Genomic DNA, 22915 nt, shown 5'->3' on the forward strand with positions numbered 1-22915 from the left:
GCTCATTAAACTTCATTTCCAGTTGTTGGGTGTAGTTATTAATGTGTGCTACTGTTAACATCTGATAGTTTACCACTAACTTGTGCTATTTACATTACATTACATTACATTAGGGATTTCTATTCCGCCATTACCTTGCGGTTCAAGGCGGATTACAAAAGGTTAATTTAAAAAATACAGAGTTACAATGATTAGCTAGAGAAGTAAGTTGTAGATTTTATAAACAATAACGGGTTGTTGAGACCTAATAACGCAAGTTAATAACGGTAGCCCACTTTAATAACTATACTCCTGAGTAGGAAGTCCAAGAAACAGAATTAAATCCAACAACCACTCCCCCCCCCGCCACATTAAGGGCTCCTTTTACAAAGGTGCGTTAGAGCCTTAACGCGCAGAATAGAGTGCGCTAAAATACCACGCGCGCTAGCCGTTACCGCCTCCTTTTAAGCAAGCGATAGATTTTGGGCTAGCGCACGCTAATCTTGTGCACACGCTAAAACCGCTAGCCCACCTTCGTAAAAGAAGCCCTAAATCTTTGTTTTCACTTTAGTAAAATATGAACTTGCAAACCTAATTTAAATTGCTTTTTCTTTTATATAATACTAGTCATTAAGCCTGTTACATTAACGGGTGCTAGAATATATGTCTGTCTGTCTTTCTTTATTTCTGTCTCTCTCTCCCTCCTGCTGTCTTTCTTTCTGTCTGTCTCTCTCTATGGCACCCTTTGTCTGTCTGTCTTTCTGTCTCTCCCTGCCCCTGTGTCTTTCTTCTTTTCTTTCTGTCTCTCTTCTTCCCGCTGTCTGTCTTTCTTTCTATCTATCTGTCTGTCTCTCTCCCTGCCTCCTATGCAGCAGCATTTCTCTTCCCCCCACTTTCCTGTGCAGCAGCCACAGCAGCATTCCCTCCCTCTCCATTTCCCTCCCCCCACACCACTTCCCTGTGCAGTAGCAGCATTTCCCCTACCCCCCCTTTCCCTTCTCGCGGTCTAGCCAGCTTCTTTAGTCCATTGCCGCCGCCCCCCTTCCCTTCCCTTTCTGCGGTCCCGACAAACCTGCCTACTCCAGCAGCCTGCAGCACTCTGCACATGCTGGTTCGGGGCCTTCTACTGACCTGATTTACTCTGCCGCGTCTCTGATTATATCATCAGGGACGTGCCAGAGTAAAGCAGGGCAGTAGAAGGGCCCGAAGCAGCGTGTGCAGAGTGCTGCAGGCTGCTGGAGTCGGCAGGTTTTGAGTCGGGACCGCGGGAAGGGGGGGGCAGCAAGACGTCGGGAGAACTGAGTTACCGAAGAGCAGAAGTCCAGCAATGGCGGCCAGTCCTGCGAGTGTAGGTAGGGGCTGGGGACTCGCGCATGTGCACTCCTGCGGCCACGGACCTACAGAACATGGAACAGGGAACACGGAACACGAAAGTAGGAGTGCGCATGTGCGGCTAGGGTTTTATTATATAGGATATGTATTTACATACTATTAATTTTGATGGCCAAGAAGAAGCTAAGTGCACATCGTTTATTTGATATAATGTAGAAATATGCTTTCTTTCCTAGTTCTTCCAAATCTATATTTTTTAAGGTAAAAATTTATACAACAATAATGGAATTAATTTTAGGCACTGTGCGATAACTAATGAAGCAGAGATGATTTTACCTTTTACCTCCTGGTGGCAACATTCAGCCAGCGACATGACTAGTGCTAATAAACTCACTTCATGATTTCAGAAAATTAATTAGTGGATCAAACATTCAGCTTTGCAACCCTTAAAAATCATCTGCTGAAACAGGAAATCTACTACATTTCATCTTAAATTTTAATAATAATTTAGAAACATCTGATATATTTTTATAAAAATAAAGGCTAAACTAACTTTATAACAGATTTTAAAGATGTCTATGAAAAATAAATACTGTTAGCTTTGGGGATCAGTGTCCCAGAACCCTGACTATACATCTATTTGTCATATTTAGCTTCTTTTTACCTTACTTCTGGTCTGCCTCCTTTGCACATAACCAGCCATAGCGTACCATAGGAGGCCAGGGGTTACACAAATGGTACCCAAACAGCAAGGATATATCCCAAAGAGTTTACCTTCATTTTGATACATTTTGCTGCACTTCACTCTAACCACTTTGGAGCCCACTGGTTGTTGCACCAGTGTATTAGAGTGACAGGGATTTGAAAATAGAAATAAACACAAGAAAAACATCTGAAATAGAAACTGGTTTGTTTGCTTTTAGGATATTACTTTGAAAATAGCAAGGCAAACTTTACTAAACTGGTATTCAGGAGAGGGGAATTGATTCTGCAAGTGCTTTTCTGTTGGAAGAAATTCCTTTGGGAATTAGTTCAGGAAATTTAGACTGTAGTGGAAAGAAACACACATGGGAGGTATAAAAATCCTAGGTAGAATGAGGGACTCCACACAAGAAAAATGACTACCGTATTTTCACCCATATACCGCGCACCCGTGTAAAACGCGCACACGGGTATAGCGCGCGGGGAACACAAATTTATGTAAAAAAAATTTAATATAGCGTGCACACGCGTATACCGCGCATGCTAAAACCTCCTCCCGCCTACTCCGAACCGGCATCCTCCCCCCCGCTCGCTTACCCGAGAGAGCATTTTTTTTTAAAATTTGAATCCGGCATTCCCCCTGCAAACCGGCATCCTCCCCCCCCCAGCTCGCGTCACCCCCTCTCCCCCGCGATCCTACATCCCCCCCCCAGCACCGCAAAACATCTCTTACCCGATTGGGCACTGGCACCAGCACCAATGCACAGGATGTGCCAGTGCTAGTGCCCGAAGATCCTCCCTCATTGGGTTGGGCTGGGCTGGGCTGGGCGGTGCGGTGCGAGAGAGATCCTCCTTCTTCCTGCGCAGGGCTGGACTAGACTTTGAGCATTTGTGCATGCTCAAAGCCTTCTGGTCTCGCTTTCTCCGAGATAATCTTGGAGAGAGCAAGACCAGAAGGCTTTGAGCATGCGCAAATGCTCAAAGTCTAGTCCAGCCTGGCGCAGGAAGAAGGAGAATCTCTCTCGCACCGCACCGCCCAGCCCAGCCCAACCCAACGAGGGAGGATCTTCGGGCACTGGCACTGGCACTGGCACATCCTGTGCATTGGTGCTGGTGCCGGTGCCCAATCGGGTAAGAGATGTTTTGCGGTGCTGGGGGGGATGTAGGATCGCGGGGGAGGGGGGTGACGCGAGCGGGGGGAGGATGCCGGTTCGCAGGAGGGATGCCGGATCGGATTGAAAAAAACAGTTGTAAAACGCGCTCACACGTATAACGCGCACGGTTTGTAAAAATTGTGTATAATGCACGCATTATATGCGTGAAAATACGGTAATCCTGTGCTTATGCCCTCATGACGCAGACCCTAGGACACTTCCACACTCTGGAAAATTCTAGCAGTGGAAGACAGCACCCTAGAGAAGGAAATCACTTACAGGGGTGTCCAACCTTTTGGCTTCCCTGGGCCGCATTGGCCGAAAAAAATTTTCTGGGGCCGCACAAATGCGCAAACGCTGAAGCAAGACAGAGGAGGAAACCGGCAAGATGGTAAACACCCGGGGGCAGCAGAGGAAAACACTGCATCGCCCTCGAACAGGGCTGCACAAAATACTTCACGGGGCCGCATGCGGCCCTCGGGCCGTAGGTTGGACACCCCTGCAAAGTTTTTAAGAATTCTTAAATCAGTGAGGTAGAACACTAGCTGACATGCTTGGTCTCAGAGAAACTATTTCTAACGATACTGCCTTTATTATTCTAGCAATGGAAAAGGTGCTAGAAAATAATCAAAAGACTCAAAGAGAAAACCCTGTCTATAAGAGGTTAGGAACATTTTCAGGTTAACTTCCAGTGCCTGGAGTAGAAGATGATTATGAAAATTGAATGGAGCAAGCTGCTCAGATGGTGTAGGAGTGAGAGTGCCCTGCCATGACAAAAAGGTGAATAGGTGAAAGCAGTGGTGTACCTAGCATATGTGACACCCGGGGCCCATCATTTTTTGACACACACCCCATCTGTATGAAAAACATGAATTTTTGTAACAATCCACACGTCGCACAAGAGTGTACCTAGGAAAAGGCAGCATCTTACATACTGCAGTGAGCAGTACGTTAATAAACCCATTGTAAAACTAAACAAGCCAAACTAATACAGATCAATCCTACACAGTCAATCCTAACAGAAAACCATGTCTTTCATACACACAGAACATAGACACACCCTCACCCAATATAGAATAAGTAATCACAAACTAAAAATAGAAATATGTAGATAAAGTTTAAACGGAACCATCAAGAAGCCAAACCAGTGAAAAACCGCAGAAACAATGACACATAACTCCCTAATACTCTGCAAAATATAAATATAGTAGATGTACATTTGAAGAAACTGACAAACAAGCACCACTTTACAAATTCAAAAGAAATAAAACAAAAATTGAAAATAAGAATATACCATTTTATTGGATTAATCCATTTTTCAATTAACTTTCAGAGGTCATAGCCTCCTTCATCAGGTCAATATAGTATACTGCTGCTACATTATATGCTATCCTGACCTGAGAAAGGGGGTTTTGGTCTCTAAAAGTTAGTAAAAAATGTATTAAAATTAGTCTCATAAAACGATTACCTTATTTTCTGTTTATAAAAGTTTTATCAATACAACTACAATACTATTTTATTCTAAAGCAACAAAAAATATTTTTCTAACTTTTCTTGTTTCTGCTTTAATCATCTTGTCTTCATTCTCTTCTTTTTAGCCAGCATCTGTCCTCTCTCTGTCTTCCATGCAGCATCAGCCCCTTACATCTACTGCCCGTCCTCGCCCCTTCTCTCCTTTGTACATGATTCATTTCAGCTCTGCCACCTCTTCATTTTTCTCTCTCTATTGCCATCCCCTTCCCTATGCTCTGGCATCTCTGTCTTCTTCCCTGATTCCCTGGCATCTCTCTCCTTACCTTTTCTTCCATCTATCCCTCCCCCTCCATGCTCTGACATCTCCTCCTTCCTTTCCCCCTTCCTTTTCCCTTGGTCTGGCATACCTTCCCTCCATGCCCTGGCATCTCTTCCTTCCTCGCTGTCTTCCCTCCATGCCCTAGAATATTTTCCTCCCTCCCATCCCTCCATGCCCTAGCATCTCCTATCATTCCTTCCTTTCCCTCCATGCCCTGGCATCTTCTTTCATTCCTTCCTTTCCCTTTCATTCCTTCCTTTCCCTCCCTCCTTTCCTCATCTTCCCTCTCCCTCTCTTTCTCCCTCAAGTTGGGTGCAACAATTCTCTCCCCCTCTACTCCCTTTCCTCCTTCTGTCACCCTGTCCCCGGTCAGCAGTGAAGCCCCTAAGCGGGTGCTCCAAGGCCTGGTGTCATGAACTTCTTCGGGCAGTAGCATTCACAATTCGCAGCTGTTGCCAGCTTTGGGTCTTTTTCTCTGGCGGGTCCTGCCTTTATGGAATCAGGAAGTAGGCATGACCCAGCTGAGAGGAAGGCCTGAAGCCGGCAACAGCAGCGAATTGTAAATGCTGTTGCTGCCTGAAGAAGTTCATGACGCCAGGCCTTGGAGCACCCAGGGCAGACTGCTTCTCCCCCACCCCTCCCCGGTAGCAAAACATAAGAACATAAAAATAGCCTTACTGGGTCAGACCAATGGTCCATCAAGCCCAGTAGCCCATTCTCACAGTGGCCATTCCTGGTCCCTAGTACCAGGCCCAAACCCAAAGAGTAGCAATATTCCATGCTACCGATCCAGGGCAAGCAGTGGCTTCCCCCATGTCTTTCTCAATAACAGACTATGGACTTTTCCTCTAGGAACTTGTCCAAATCTTTCTTAAAACCAGCTATGCTATCCGCTCCTACCACAACCTCTGGCAATGTGTTCCAGAGCCCAACTATTCTCTTTCCATCTCACCACCCTACAAAAACACTTGTCCTGGACGGCTATGATTGAACATTAAACTGATGTATCCAGACAGCTGAATGTTAACATTCTTTATGCTCTGCCCTTATGGGCACAGTTCTCTATGCCAGGAGTGGTCATAGATGCAAAAGTAACTAACCATTTGCCATAGTGTAGCTTCAACTGACATTCAGATTTGGCTCTTTAAAATGCATTAAGCAAGTCCAGACATTCAAAGGTGCAAACCTAGGGCTGAGACAATCTGCCAAGGTTAAGTGAAATTAGACGACTGCTAGGAAAAACTTGAGAAAAGAAACTGAATAAAAGGCCTGGAAAGTAGGGGTGTAGGGTCATGAAATAGTTAACTGTTGTTTAAAATATTGCTCTGGCCTACATAGCTGAAAACAGTGTACACTCTACTGACCTCATCTGCCTAAAATGTATGTTCCTACCTAACCACATTGTAAGCTAAATAGATAAGAGTTTGAGCCATGATACACCCTGCCCTTCTGTTAATGTAACATTTAGAACTGTAAGATTTAGATAAGCATAGAAATGAGCTAGTTTCCTATAGGACTATAAGTTGTAGCCCTGAACCTATCATAAGTGCTGGCTTAGGACCAATAATAATTGTAGAAAATTATAGAAGTAACAAATGAAAATTGTAGTTTTTGCATATATTAGTTTGCATTCGCTTAATGAAAAGGGCATAAAAGTCCATGCATTTCCTGTTTCTGACACTCTAGTAGGCAGGTTGTTAACTGCACTAGAGTCCAGCATGCTGTAATAAACCTCTTGTACTTTCTTCACGCCTCTGACTTTGTGTGTCCAAGTGACCTTTCAGGGGCACTGCAGATCAAACCATAGTCCTTCCATTATCACTCAGGGAAAGAGATGCTGCTCGGTCTCCACTGGCAAACACTACAGGAAGCCCATCAATCTTACCAAATTCACTAAAGTGCTTAGTTTAGTCAATTTGATTCGGGACTAGCAGGAATCAGTCTGGGGTGGCTGAGGCAGGCAAAGGACTTTTTGGTACATGGTAACCCAACCCTTCTGCCACAACAGGCCTAATTACTCAAAGCTCCATAAAAGGAAGAGGCAAGACACTGGAGGAGTGGGGTAGCAAAGGGGAGATGCTGGGGAGCAGGAGGATGCTGGGTATTAGAAGTGGGGTGTTGAGGCCTCCGCAGGCCAGTACCTTCATGAGCTCCAGCTGCCTGATGACATACTCCTTCCTTAACGTGACCATTTATTTTTTCATCAAAACGGGACATCTATTAATTTTCAGTCCCGCCCCCCAACCCTGCCCTAGCCCCGTCCCCAATTTCTTCCATTCATTTTTCATGTACACACAATATCTTATTAATTCTTAATGGTAACCATAATTTTTTTAAAAAAACACAAAGTACACTGTACACAGAGAAAAAGTTAATTATCATTTACGAGTTCTGGGGTTTTTTCAAAGATGTCAAGGCAGATGACTTTAAAATATGCAATGTCATCTTAGTAACTATAGAAAAATAGACAAATATAGTGCAAAATATAGAAAGCAGATATAAATTTTCAAAACTGACACATTTTGATCACTAAATTGAAAATAAAATCATTTTTCCTACCTTTGCTGTCTGGTGATTTCATGAGTCTCTGGTTGCACTTCCTTCTGACTGTGCATCCAATATTTCTTTCACAATTCAGCCCCTTCCCCTTTGGGTCCAGGTCTCTCTCCTTCTTTCTCCATCCCCATCCCCTTTGGGTCCAGGTCTATCTCTTTCTTTCTCCAGCCCCATCCCCTTTGGGTCCAGGTCTCTCTCTTTCTTTCTCCAGCCACATCCCCCTTTGGGTCCAGGTCTCTCTCTCTCTCTTTTCCCTCTCTTTTCCCTCTGTTATCCCCAGATCCAGTGTCAGTTCTCCTTTCTACTTTTGTTCCAGGTCTCCCTCTCTCTCCCTCCTCTGTTATGATCTTGATCTCTCTGTTCTTCCTCAGGGTCTCTCTCCTTCTGTCTGAACCTCCCATAGTCTTGCATCTGCCTTTATTTTCTAGCCTTTCTTCTGCTTACAACCCCACTTTCTCTGCCTCTTTCTCTCCTTCCTTCCTCCCTCCCTCCTTCCTATGTCCCCCTCACTGCCTTCCAGCCTTTATCCCACCCCTTCCCCCAAAGCCAGCCAGCCTCCCTCCCTGTCGCGCTGAAGCCAGCCAGCCTGCCTGTCTGTCTGTCTGCCTCCCTCTCTCTGAAGCCTGCCTCCCTCCCTCCAAAGCCTACCGCCGATTCTTCTGCTCCCCCCACCTAGTCCGCCACCACCGCCCACTGCTGCTTTCTTCCCGCAGCAACAACCGCAGGAAAGGCATGTCCAGGTGCCGGCCCAGAAGCCTTCTTCCAGATGCCAATTCTGACATCAGAGAGGAAGTTCTAGGCCAGCTAGAACTGACGTCTGGGAGAAGGCTTCTGGGCCGGCACCTGGACATGACTTTCCAGCTGTTGTTGAGGCGGCGGGCAGGGAAGCAGGGAGAGAGCCCATTCTTCTCCCTCCTCGAGCTCGCCGCCAGTGTAAAGCAGATCCGTGGCATTGGAGGACAAAAGAGGAAGGAGGAAGGGACCCGATGCCCCTGCTGAGAGAGAGGGAATTTTAAGTGGAAAAGTTTTCTGGTGGAATAGGATGGTCAATTCCTTTTACTTTCATTTGTAAAAAATCCAATCCAATCCTTAGGTCCATCCAATCCGATCTAATCCAATACCGGGACATCTCCAATACCAGGTGCTCAACTCGATTTACTTGATGAATTGTATATGAGGTAAAGGGCTTCCTCCAAAAACCCCCCACCTGCAATACACGGTCATTAATACAGCTTTCTCCGACCCGGGCTTTGAGTTGGCGGGAAATATGTGTCTACGAAGGGGAATGGTTGGGAACACCTCAAGCTCGTTCAGAGTCGGTTAGGGATGATTTAAAGAAAAGGAGAAGTAAGAGGTGGAGGCGGAGGTAAATGATACAGGAATAACTGCTGCCTGCATGAGCACCAGCAAGCAAACATCTCTCCCTGAGGAATAGCCAATAGGTTCACAAACTCTGCACAGCTCAGCGCCTCTCACAATAATGTCCAAACTTTCTTTAGAACCAAAAACTTCATAGAAGAAAAAACAAAAAGCAAAACAGTCCTTTTCCAGGGGTTAAGTCACCCAAGTTTGTAGCTCCAAACACAATCCTAGCCACAATACTTAATCACAGTAAACTCACAAACTTGTGTTTGCACCAGTTAATGTCCATTGCCTCTTCACCCCCACTAGGGCTAAATCCTGCTTCCTGTAAGTCCATATACTCAATCGGGTCAGGTTGAAAAGTGTCTACCTCCATTTTACAGACATCCTGGTTCAGCTCCTGCAGCTCTGACAAGAGATACCCTCTTCTACCATCCTCTCCCTCTCAGCAGCAGGATGACTTTTAGTATGCTCCAAACCCAACCCTCTCAGCTGGGCATGAGGAAGGATGCTAGCTCTCTGGCTGATTGTCTTAGCTTAGCAACAGGGAGCTTTTTCTGACCCTTTCCTAACAGAGCAGGGAGGTAATTATGTTTTAAACTCCTATCAGAATTAGATCCCCGTTTACAGGGAGACAAACTCTGCTGTATTTCTTCTCCAGTATTAGGCTGGCTCATCCAGCAGTAGTCATTGGACTCAGGCTCTATCACACTGACCTGGTCAGCTCTATGGCACTGGGGCTGTCTGTATTTCCTAACCTCCACTGGAACAAAGCCTCTGGGAACAGTGGGTTTGTTTCAAGATGCTCTGAGAAGAAACACATCTGAGAAATGACCATTTTTGAAACAAAAAAGATGGACGTGTTCCTGTTTTGAAAATGGCTATGTTTGGTACTGGATTTTCATGTTCCACAAAACATCTAAACTCAGATCTAGATGTAATATTGAAAATGATCCTCCACCTCTCCCATCATAAGCTCCTTTGGGGAAGGACTTGGATACACATCACCAGTCAGGAGTGTTATGAATTAAGTATTATATTTTAAAAGCCCAATTGATGTAAAGCAAAAGAAACTTGCATGAGACGCTCCATCCATATGTATTTGTTTAGCTATCTTATAGTCCATATGTTCTCAGTTTCATTTCTTATATCCAATATTTTATTTTCTGTTTGAGTCAAATGCTTTTATTTATAGAGATCTGGAGTACAAGCAATCTGGCTGCAAACAACAGCTTGCGAGAGAAAAGGGCATTATTTCAATTAGCAAACTGATTTATGTAGGCTTTTTTCCATTGACACAGAATAAGAGAAAAGCCTAAGTAAATCTTGTCCAAAAGTGCTTCTTGGACTGCATTATTCATTACAAGTCTTATGAAGATCTGATGGGTTACCACACTTGTATGCAAAGGTTATATCTCTCGATGCTTGTTCATTTTAATAACTATGAGGCTCTTTTACGAAGCTGCATTAGGTTAATGCAACAAAAATGGCCTAACACAAGATGCACTAAAGCATGCACTCTATTTATTTATTTTTTTTTTTTGCAGGCAGGGAATGTGAATGGATGTGATAATCAGCTAGCGTGCTGACATTACAGTCAGTACTACGGGCAGGTTAGCATGCCCGTACCACAGGAGTCCTTAGCGCCTCCTCATAGGAGGTAGTAACCCCCAAATTCTATATAATGTGCCTAAGGTTGTGCATGTACAGTCGGTGTGCATAGCCGATGTATACACACAACTTGATTAATAGGACTAATCGGCATTGATAATTGACAATCATGCAAAATTGATGTTAATTGGAGATAATTGAAATCTAAGCGGACAACTTGGTTGACACATGCATCTTGTCCAATGCATGTAGCTAAAAGTGAGCATGGTTAGAGGTGGATCATGAGCATTTTCTTCAAGCTATGCACATGTTTTTGACTTATGCACCAAAGTGCACACAACTTAGGTGCAAGCATATAGGCCAAGAAAACCCTGGAATAAATAGAGTGTGCATAAAAGGTGGGAGGCATAATCCCACATAGCAGCATTTAGGTGACACTAACCCCCTCTTCTACGAAACCGCACTAGCGTTTTTTAGCACAGAGAGCCGCGCTGAATGGCCCACGCTGATCCCGATGCTCATTGAGTTCCTATGAGCATCGGGAGCAGCACGGGCCATTCATTGCGGCTCTCTGCGCTAAAAACCGCTAGCGTAGTTTCGTAGAAGAGGGGGTAAGTGTGATTCTATACAGTGCACATAACTTTTATAGAATCACATTTAACGCTGATTTATTAGGCAGCATATATAGAACCAAGCCCTTTGTGCACCTACAATAATGTTTTAAAAATGCATGTATACTAATGCCAGTATTAGCACATGGCAAGAAAAAATATATAATACAAAATTGCTTCTTATATAGCCAAGCTAGAAATGAACTTAATGTGTGGGAAAAACCCATACAGGGGCAGTAAAGCCCATTTACTAGCACTGCTTAGTGAAAGAGCCACTATGTAATTTAGAAATATGATGGCAGATAAAGGACAAATGACCCATCCAATCTGCCAATCCACAGCATCCAAAACCTCCTCTCCCTAAGAGATACCACATGCCTGTCCCACGCTTTCCTGAATTCAGACAGTATTTGTCTCTCCCACCTCTACCAGGAGATTATCCAATGTATCTACGACCTTTTCTGTAAAAAAAGTATTTCCATAGATATCCAACTGTTTGGTCATCCAGTCAAACAAATTAATTAGATTTGTCTGACAAGATATGCCTCTTGCAAAACCATGCTGCCTGGGTTCTGCAGTCCATTCAGCTCTAGAAATCTCTCCTTATTCTACTGAAGAAGCATTTCCATTATTTTACTCACTGCCGGGATCAGACTAATCTCAAACCTCCTCCTTACTTCCGCTCTTATGCAGAAGGACTATACCCGCCCTTCTCCAGACCTCTGGGACCACTCCAGACTCTAAATAAGCATTGACAAGATGAAAGTAGAAAATCTAATAGGCTGTATTTGTAGTCAATAAATTCTATAAATCGGCACCTAAAGATAGGCAGCATTTGAGTGCATAAGTTATAGAATAAATAGCATTTATTCTTGTGATTGGCACCACAAATTGGTATTTGTGTATGAATGTTCTAGAAACTATTTTGTAACATACACATCAAAATTGCTTAAGATGTAAGTTTGAGGGGGATACACACATGAATGGATAGGTCATGGGTGTATCTCTGAAATAAGTTATTGAATATAATATATGCACACTTCATGGCACAGTTACAACTGTCATTCACCTGACATATCTATTAGCTGCACCAATGCCAACTTAGACATCCTATCAAAAATGCCCCTCCATGAGTGTGCCCAACTTTGACATTTCCACAAAGACATCCATAAGTCGAGTTGGGAAAACAAATGTTTTTGAAACCGCAAGATGTCTATCTTTTCTTTTTTTTTTTTTTCCGAGAGTGGCTCAGCTAGATATTCTGGCTTTTAAGACATTCAAATGCAAAATGTCCAACATGTCTCCGTTTGGATGTGGTTTGGGCCAGCATTGTAATGGACTGACCACATAGACATGCCAACAGAGAAGTGGGGCACCTTAGGGAGCACTGCTGTGAACTTCACATAAAGTGTACCAGGTCCACATTTCACTATAACCCCATTATAATGTATGATGAGCCCTCCAAACCTATTATACCCACCTGTCTACCAACTAAATAGCCTTTGTGACTGTAGGTGTCGATAGGGCTGTATAATAGGTTTGGGGTGAATTCTGGTGGTCTCACACTTTCCATCAAACATGTAGTGGGTAGTATGGGATATGGTTCTGGCTCCCTCTCTCTGTGGTTCACTACACTGCCCCCCAGGCTACTCCAGACACCTGTTTGCTGCTCTACCATGATTTCCCATAATATCTGCAGCTGTCATAGAGGCTGTTATACAGTATACTGTTTCTTTTACATTTGGGGGGGGGGGAGGGGGTCAGTTTTCATTGGTGAAGTGAAGGGGTGTCATGCATTCAAGCATCTACTGATTGTCTGGTCAATTTGCATACCTTTATGGCTCTTAAGCGTTTTTAAACAGGTCTAACTCCAAATGTCTATGGCATAAGGGTCCCTAAATCTTGACACCAATTTATTGAATTACCACCAGTCGTTTGAATCACTTTTTGTGTTACATTTTGAAGAATGAAGCCTAGATTATTATTTATTAGGGATGTGCAACAAAAATATTTTCATTCTGGCCGTTACTGAGCCAGCAGTGGTCAACACATTTTTACACATTGACCATTTCTGGCTATATTAGTCCAAGATGTTCAGTGCTGGGCCATGCATGGGCATCAGCAATGAATACAAGGGTTAAATCTGGTGGGGCTGATTGCTGGAGGTTATGGGGTCCCAGTCAATATTCAGCTGAGGCCCACATAAGACATAAATAGGTACCAGCTGAATATTATCCAGGACCTACATAACCTTTTTTCTTTTTTACTACCTAGATTCCGCCTCCATCCTTCCAAATAAGTCTCCTCCTTTCCTTCCTGTCACCCCACCTCAACTCCTCCCTGGGCCTACATTTGCTTCCTGGTTGTCCAGTGAGGAATTGTGGGCAGGAGCAAAGCTCCCTCATTCCTTTATGGTTGGCTTTAAAAAATGGCTGCCAAAACCTCTTTGTCTTGAATTGTCCTAAATTCATCTGCTTAGCTATGCGGGTGCTGGCACTGAATAATGACGGCATTTGTGTTAAGTGCCGGTTCTTCTCCAGTGTCACCCTCTGTACTGCTCCTGATCTGTCTAATTTAGTACTATTGAGTATCTAGTGTTAGGTGAACTTAGGTGATTTAAGTGGGCAGGAGTCTCTCCTTCCCACTTAAATCACTTTGGCTATCAAGCCCATTCTATTTAGTCTCCCATGTCATTTATGGGAAATTATTATTATTTGTTATCATTTTGAGGGAAATATTGTAAATAGTGTGCATTATTTGCGAATAATATTCACTCTCTTCAAAACAAAAAGCTCAACATTTTGGGACTCATTCTGTAAACAGGCATCCCAATAGTAGGCAGTGGCAAGTGTCCTACCGCTTTCTAGAAGCCAATCAGGACGCACGTAAAAATTTTTTAAAAACCTGAGGCAGGATGCCTATACTGTAGACATTTGTTACAGTTGAAGGAAACATGTCAGGACACTTAAGCTCGGCCAAGGCTGGGCATGGGCATAGTTTCACCCGGAAGTGACCTTGGGCGCGTTTAAGTGGCCTTAAGCATCTCCCTAGGGCGGTGACAGACACCTGAAATGTAGGCTTGCAAAATGCTGGCAAAATGCTGTCCTTCTTAAAGGACCCTCCGCCACAAGAGGACACCCGCTGAAAATAAAGGGTGGGAAGTTTCATGGCGACACCAGGAAATACTTCTTCACCGAAAGAGTGGTTGACAGCTGGAACAAGCTCCCAGTGCAGGTGATTGAGGCCAGCAGCGTGCCGGATTTTAAGACCAGATGGGATGCTCATGTCGGATCTCTAGGAGGGAAAGGTCATCAGAGAGTGATTAAATAGGGGGGGTGGGTCAGCGGTGTGGGCAGACTCGATGGGCCTTGGCCTTTTTCTGCCGTCACTTTTCATATGTTTCTATGTTTCTATGTTACATTTCAAATAGACGCTGCCGCAGGGCTGATCACAGCAAGGGAATCCCCCTGCTGCAATCAGCTGATGGCAAGGGCTCAGACGCAGTTCTCTAACCGGCACCTATGACATGGGCACCAGTTAGAGAACTGAGGTGGTTAGGTGGGGTTTGGCATCTGTCTTTTAGGGCAGACATGATTCTCTATAGGACACCACTGTGCGATTCTCAACCGCTTCTTAGGTGGCTGCTGAGACCAGAGCCCTAAACAGAATTTGCTCCTTCAGGTTTTTCCTGTTGCTTAGGGCAAAAAATGACATGAAACAACATGGGAAATATAGACATTTTCCATGTCATTTCAAACAAACGTGCATCTATGTTATTTATTAATTTAAAGATATTTAGCACACACCTATCTATTGTATTTATTTTTTTAATTTACAAGAATGTCATATATCCCTTATCTCACAACAGTTTATATTTCAGCATTCCCATACTTGCACCACATTCTTACAGATAAATCCATATCTGCCTTCCAAGGATACACAAGGTGAGATACAGACTTCATTTGCAACAAATGAGGAGATAAATATCAAACTTTGGAAAAAAAAAAGCATTAAGGCAAAAATATAAAATTAGAAAATATCTGGAAGGCAAGATGAAATGGCTAGAATTTAATTCTTTTTTCTTGTCAGTTTTAAACAGGTCTTTGAAAGTTGGAAGACACAGCAGTTGCTGATTACCAGTTAGTTCCATCAAAGAGGGCAATATAAGAGAAAGCATGACACATGAATAAGATTGTGTTATTTTAAAGACATAAGATAAATGAAGGTCAGCAGGACAGATTGAAAGCAGGGTGAAATTCAAGATCGTATTGCTGACACACAAAACAGTTCACCTTTCAGAACTACAATATCTTACAGCCATCTCACACCCTATGCTCGAGCCAGGAGTCTCTACTATAAATACCCTCCTTCAAAAACATCAAACACAAAAGCACAAGGACAAGAATGTTCTCTGTAATTGCTCCAATGTGGTGGAACATCCTACCGAAGGACTTAAAGTTAGAAAAGAACCCTGGAAAATTCAAGAAAAGGATAAAGACTATCCTTTTCTCAGACTACTTCAACTGAAACTATGAGCTGATTGGGGGAGGAAGTAACTCAGAGGAAAATAGCAGACTTCCCCCCTGTTAGGGCAGACATGAGTCTTTATAGGTACATGACATTGTAGGTACATTGTAAGTACAAAGAGACATTATCACACACACAGTAGGAACACTATAGGAGGACATGACATAGCATGTGTGCATGTTGAGGGGCATTTTCGATAGGATGTCTAAGTCAGAGTTTGGACATTTTGAGAAAGACATCCAGAAATTCAGTAGTAAAAATGTGCATTCTCAAAACTGCCACACATCTAACTTAAAAAAAAAATACACTTTCTAGATGTTTTAACCCTGAGTACGTCTATCTTTTTTTTTTTTTTTTGACATTCCCAAATATAAAGACATCCACCTGAAAAACGTATAAAAGCAAGCTGTTCAGATGTAGTATCCAATTGTCCTATCCTATCCGAGCAGCTTGCCATCATCTGATCACAGCAGAGGAATCCCCATCAGCTGAAACAGTTTGGGGGATTCCTGCTGGCTTAGCTGATGGGGATTCCCCCCTGCCAGGATCAACTAAACTCCCTCACAGGCACTGATCGCCTCCAGTACACCTCCAAAGAGAGCTGCTGAGCCCTAAACCCCTCCCTTCAACATCCCCTGACATCCCTGCCCCCCCCCCCCAACATCCCCCCAAATTCCTGGACCCCCAACATTCCCCGATACTACCGTACCTTCTGATGACAAATCGGTAGGAGGGAAGCCCACTCTGTCCTGCCTATAGGGCCACCCGTTCAGAATGAAGGGCCTTCCCCCTCCCAATGCATCTTGGGATACAGTGGGAGGGGCCTAAGGCCCTGATTGGCTTTACAGTTTTGGTGCCATTGGCGCGCTGGATTTAAAATCATCAAAGTTTTTAAATATTCAGTGTAACCTTTTATATCCATAAAAATGACAACAGCATCACAACAGTTTTGTTGCTTAAAGGTCACCTCATATATCAAAACATATTTGTTTTTACACTTTATCAGAACCATTGGCCTGGCGCATTTAAAACCTACTTTTACGCTTTTTACCTTTATGGCATCAATGGCTTGCTATATTTAAAATTGATAAAGTTTTTTAAACATCTGTTGTGACCCCCCCCCTACATTAATATAAACGACATCAGTATATAAGTCGCAAGATTGTTGGCGGTATATAAGAATAAAGTTATTATTATTATTATTATAATTAACATAGTTTTTATTGATTTAAGTTTTAATTGGTTCATGTCATAAAAGGGTACATATAAGTGAAAAAAATAGATATAATAGAGACTTTTACATTAAGGTCAATGTGATGTCAGATGCCATTTTGCTTTAAAGTTTCGGGTTCTACCCGTGGAGGGGCATAATAAAAAAAAACATCTAAGACCCCTTTTGGCCTAAGGTCCTAAGCGTTGAAATTAGAAGAAGGGAAAATGTCCATTCTCAAAAAAAAGTCCAAAAGGAGGGTTTTTTTTTAATATAATGGCCTGCCTCTACGTTCAGCTGTTTAAACGCCCAGACCACCACTACATCTACACTTACCACATATAATGAATAAAAAAAGAGCCTAAGTCCCAAACGCCTAACACAAGAGCTTTTAGGTGAAGGAGGAGCCAGTCCTTCGCCTAAAAGCTAGATTCTGTAACCGGTGTCTGTCAGAAAGGACACCGGTTACAGAATCCACCCCCCACCCCACCCTAGCAATGATGGTGGCAGGAAAGATGGCTCAACTCCCCTGCCATGATAATGATCCTGAAGTGCCGTCAACCGCGGCACTTCTGATCGCTATCGCGACAGGAAAGATAGCCAATCTCTTCTGCCATGATTCCCCCCCTGACAAGATCGGGCAGGAGAGAGCTCAACCCCTCCTGCCCTGACGCAGCCCCACAATCGGCTGGGGCAGGAGGGAGCCCAAGCCCTCCTGCCCCGGAGACCCCCTACTCCCACTAAGATACAGCCAGGAGGGATCCCAGGCCCTCCTGTCCTGACACAGCCCCCCACGAGTGCCCCCCCGATCCCCTGATCGGCCCATGGAACCCCCCCACCAGCTGACCTGCGAGACCCCCGCCGACCACGCGACACCACCCCTCACCCCCGACACCCCCCTTACCTTATAAAAAATTGAACGGACGGGTCCCAAGCCCGTCTGTCCAGCAGGCCCGCCATCCTCATAATGGCGGGCCATAGGGCCTGATTAGCCCAGGCGCCTCAAGGCCTACCCACAGGAGGGGCCTAAGGCAACTGGGCCAATTCCGATTGGCCCAGGCGCCTAAGGACCCCTCCTGTGGGCGGGCCTTGAGGTGGGTTACGTAATTTGCATTTACATCAACTATGAAATTTGTAAATATAAGATTTATGAAAACAAAAACAACCTAAGCAAGGCCCAACACATCCCAATATTCACAAATATCATTTTTGTATATATTTTTGGTTAATTCATATATTCAATTTTTAAAAATGAAGTTGATAACTACATGTTTGAGATGATTTATATGAGTTTGTTACACTATAACAGCAGTTGGTTTAAATGGTCTTACTGGTTTTGACAATCATTTACTGTCATATTTATATTGGTTTTGTATTCCATTAATGTCCATATTTTATTGTATTTTAGATATTTTATTTTAATTTTTAGATATTTTATTTAGATATTTTATCTTTTGAACTGTGGTATGCAGTCAAGACATCCTCTAGGTTTGTCCAAAAGGTTATTCGCATATATTCTTTGTCTTTTATTAGTGATGCTGCCAACTAAGGGCTCCTTTTACAAAGGCGCACTAGCCGTTAAACTGCCGGACTCGCTAGCCGCTTCTGCCTCCTCTTGAGCAAGTGGTAGTTTTTGGCCACATGGGGGTTAGCGCGTGATGAAAAGTCACACGTGTTAATGCCGCTAGCGTGGCTTTGTAAAAGGAGCCCTAAGTTATGGTGTATGTTTTTAAGTATTTTTATTATATTGATTTTATTTGTAATATTTTTGTAATTTATTGGAACATTGTTTCAAGATTTACATGGTTTACAAAGTTTTCTATGTGTATTCATTTAGGGCTCCTTTTACAAAGGCGCGCTAGCAGGGTTAGCGCACGCGACTTTTCATTACGCGCTAACCCCTGCGCTGGCCAAATACTACCGCCTGCTCAAGAGGAGGCGATAGTGGCTAGCGCGTCCAGAGGTTTAGCGTGTGCTATGACGCATGTTAAACCGCTAGCGCGCCTTTGTAAAAGGAGTCCTTAATGCTTTTCATTGGCTCCCGGTTTATCTTAGAATTCAATTCAAATGTGCCTGCATCTCTTTCAAAATTTTATATGGCATTTTTATTCACCTCGTTCCCTTATTATTGAATGCTTACAGATTTTCCTTTGCAAGAGGCATCCAACAATTCAAACTCTCCCTTCCATCTAGAAAAGGAATTAAAGGAGTTAATATCTTCAGTCAATCTCTGGCTTTTAAACTTTCTCAACTATGGAATGAACTCCCCTTAATTCTGAGGAGACCCAGTTCTTTCCAATCTTTCCGCAAACTTCTAAAACTTTTTTCTTTTTGCCAAACATTTTGAAACGTTTGCTATTACTTTCTTTAGTTTTTATTTAATCATTGTAAACTTTCTTTAGTTTTTATCTAATTGTTGTAAACCGAGTCGAGCTTCCTTAGGTTGACGACACGGTATATAAAGTTAAGCTTTAGTTTAGTTTTAGTTTTTTGCACTGCAGACTCCTGATGCAGGACGTTTAGGCCGAAACACGTTCATGTCGAGTCAAGTAAATAAAATCATATAACACAGAGGTAGCCTTCACTGTTCTTTCGCTGAATTTGTCTTGTCATTATCAGGGCATAGACTATAGGTCTGCCCAGCACTGGCTTTGCATCTTATTTACTGGTGTTGCCATTTAATAATAATAATAATAATAATAATAATAACTTTATTTTTTGTATACCGCCATACCCAAGGAGTTCTAGGCGGTTTACATTAGATTAACAAAAATTTACAAGTGGTCTAAAAACAATTGAACAATATTAGAGGCAAGCAATAAATAATAAGTGGTTCGAAAACAATTGAACAATATTAGGAGCAAGGAGGTAGAATGAAGTTAGGAGAAGAGAGGGGGGTAGGTTAGGGGGGAGGGGGTGGGTAGGTTGGGAAAAGAGAGGTGGAAGGGGGGAGGAGGAGATTGTTGTTCATTGGAGAGGGGTGTTAGGTGTCTTGTCCATGGAATAGGTGAGTTTTGAGAGATTTTCTAAACCCAAGGTAGGTGGGGGCCTCAAGGACAATTTGGGCTAGCCATGGGTTCAGTTTGGCAGCCTGGAAGGCAAAAGTTTTATCAAGGAATCTTTTGTAGTGACATAGTTTTAGGGAGGGGAAGGCGAAGAGTTGAATTCTGCGGGAGTGCTTGTTTATGTGATTCAGATAGAAGTGAGGGTTTAAGTAGCTTGGGGATAGGCCAAATACTGTTTTATAGCAGAAGCAGGCAAATTTGAATAGGACTCTGGATTCAAAGGGTAGCCAGTGAAGTTTGTGGTAGAAAGGGGTGACATTTAAACGTGCAACTGAATATTCAGCGCCAGCCCGTATCTGAATTGTTGTTTTTGTTAGGTGCCATCGACTCGTGCTCAAGTCCTAGCAACTTGAATTGTGGATCTAAAAAGAAATTGGTTTTGTGCTAGTCCAGAAAGGTCCTCCAGAGTCATCCCCATGGCTGATTTCAACATACCCAGCCATCTGATTACAGGTTGCCCTCTTCGCCTGGTTCTTTCGATCTTCCTGTTTGCATATCATTGATAAATATCTGGGTATGGTGACAGCCATTGCTGTCTAGACAACTTAGGACAACTTTAATGATCCCAGCCTTAATGTGGAAAATAGCTGGGATGCCTATTGGTACATTTTACACTGGGTCCCTACTTAGGTTACACTTGTAAGTAGCCCTGTGCCTGCCATTTACTCATGTTGTGAGTGTTTCTGCGTGGATGCTCAAAGGGAGTGAGGCAGGGGTGTCAAAGTCGGTCCTCTAAGGGCTGCAATCCAGTCAGGTTTTCAAGATTTCCCCGATGAATATGCATGAGATCTATTTGCATGCACTGCTTTCACTGCATATTCATTGGGGAAATCCTGAAAACCCAACTGGATTGCGGCCCTCGAGGACCGACTTTGACACCTGTGGACTGAGGTCATCGGAAGGGCATAATCAGACCAGGGACATTACCTTAATATGCACACAATATTATATAATTCATTACCTTAAAATATATACAATGTTATAGAATTGGGGGGATCCATGCTTAATTTGTGCGCTCGAATTTTCACCTAGCTGTAGTTGGTGTAACTCCTTTCACTCAGATTGAACATGAATCCTAGCACTGTTCTATATAGGGAACTGGCACTGTGAACTCCTGAAGTTAGATACCACTTTTATAAAAGTGCCCTCTTTGTGCTTAATGAACTTTAGTAAAAAGGGACTCATTTTATTTTACTTCATTTACTTATTTGTTCTTCATTTTTATAGGTTTAATAGTTTATGCTTTATTTTTTTTTTATCATTGTAGAAAACATTGGGCTTATAAAAACCTGCAAATTACAATGGCCAAGAAATCCAGTTCCCTGGATTTTTATGTAAGTATGGCTTTATTATAATACTTATTTTCTGACTGAAGTGATTACTATAGTTTACATTGCAAGGCTACATCAATAAACAGTTCTGGTCTGTAACTGTCAAGACACTGTGAGATGCTGAAATTGAGGCCAATTCTGAAAGTCATTTCTATTAGTAAACATTTTGTCTACACAAATATGTTTTTCAAAAATTGCCTAAACCATATGTATGTAGTGAAATTATGTGGTGCTATGCAGTGGTGTACCTAGGGTATGTGGCACCTGGGGCCCATCATTTTTTTGACACCCCCTCCCATATAAAAAAATATTTTTTGTAATAATGAAACAGAATAAATGGTCAGAATAGAAACAGGCAGTGAAAATTTTCTTTTATTGAACCTCATATATGTAACCATTATTCCAAACATAACATAACATAACATAAATTATGTCTGAATTGTCATGACATTAGAAGTACATATGGAGTAGTTGAAGGTGATGCTTGGGACATTTCTGATTGAATTAGTTCGGTTTTATGTGTTTTTTGAATAGAAGGGTTTTATTTCTTTTTTGAAGGTTTTGTAGTCTGTGGTCGAGGTCAATAGGTTGTAGAGTTGGGGGTCGAGTGTTGCAGCTCAAGTGGTTAGGAGGTTGTCATACAGTTTTTTTCTTTTGACGTTTTTGGTTGGAGGGTGTGTGAATGGTGTGGGGGTTCTCCTATGTCTGGTTGAGGTGGATTGAACTCGGTTTACGAGTGCACAGGTTTGCGAGTGTTTTGCAAGACGAGCAAAACATTTGCAAAATCGGTGCCTCGGAAACCGATCATGGCTCGATTTACGAGCATCCCCCCCCCCGCAATCCGGCACTCCCCCTGCGATCCAGCACCCCCCTGCCTTGAACCGGCACCCCCCTGCCACGATCCGACCCCCCCGAAATGATTGGGCACCCCCCGACACGATCTGACCCCCCCCCGACACAATTGGGCACCCCCCCCGCCGCTTCTTACCCTCATCTGGGCACTCTTGAAGATCGGCCTCCTCGTCTGCTGGGCCTTGAGCATCTGAGCATGCTCAAGGCCTAAGGCCTGCAAGTTCACGTTCTGAACGTGAACGTGAACTCGCAGGCCTTGAGCATGCTCAGATGCTCAAGGCCCAGCAGACGAGGCCAATCTTCAAGAGTGCCCAGATGAAGGTAAGAAGCGGCAGGGGGGTGCCCAATTGTGTCGGGGGGATGTCGGATCGTGTCGGGGGGGGTGCCCAATCGTGTTGGAGGGGGGTCGGATCGTGGTGGTGGGGTGCCGGTTCGAGGCAGGCGGGGTGCCGGATCGCAGGGGGGGGCCTTCGAGGGGAGCAATGCCGGTTCTCGGGGGGGGGGGGGGGGAACGCATCAAAGCAAGTTTCCATTATTTCCTATGGGGAAACTCGCTTTGACAAACGAGCATTTTGGATTACAAGCATGCTCCTGGAACGGATTATACTCGTAATCCAAGGTACTACTGGTCAATTGTTCCATTAGGCTGGGCTGTCTCCGTTTATTGTTTTAATTAGTAAGCAGGAAAATTTGAAGTGTATTCTTGCTTGTATTGGGAGCCAATGTGAGTCATGGTATGCCTCTGTGATGTGGTCGAATTTCTTCAGTGAGTAGACCAGTCTTAGGGCTGTTTTTTGTATTGTTTGTAGTTGTTTTATCCTGGTTGTGGAA

General features: G+C 43.5%; 1 protein-coding gene across 2 annotated transcripts in view; it reads left to right on the forward strand.

Moving 5' to 3' along the window:
• PCDH15 (protocadherin related 15) overlaps nucleotides 1-22915 on the forward strand; it is a 2123136-nt gene that overhangs the window by 586412 nt on the left and 1513809 nt on the right. For both annotated transcript variants that reach the window (XM_033941002.1, XM_033941006.1), the window contains exon 3: nucleotides 21169-21235. The gene's annotated coding sequence lies outside the window, so the exon portion shown is untranslated. The remainder of the gene's footprint in view (nucleotides 1-21168; nucleotides 21236-22915) is intronic.

Source organism: Geotrypetes seraphini, chromosome 4 (genome assembly GCF_902459505.1).
Source record: "Geotrypetes seraphini chromosome 4, aGeoSer1.1, whole genome shotgun sequence".
NCBI classification, from domain to species: domain Eukaryota; kingdom Metazoa; phylum Chordata; class Amphibia; order Gymnophiona; family Dermophiidae; genus Geotrypetes; species Geotrypetes seraphini.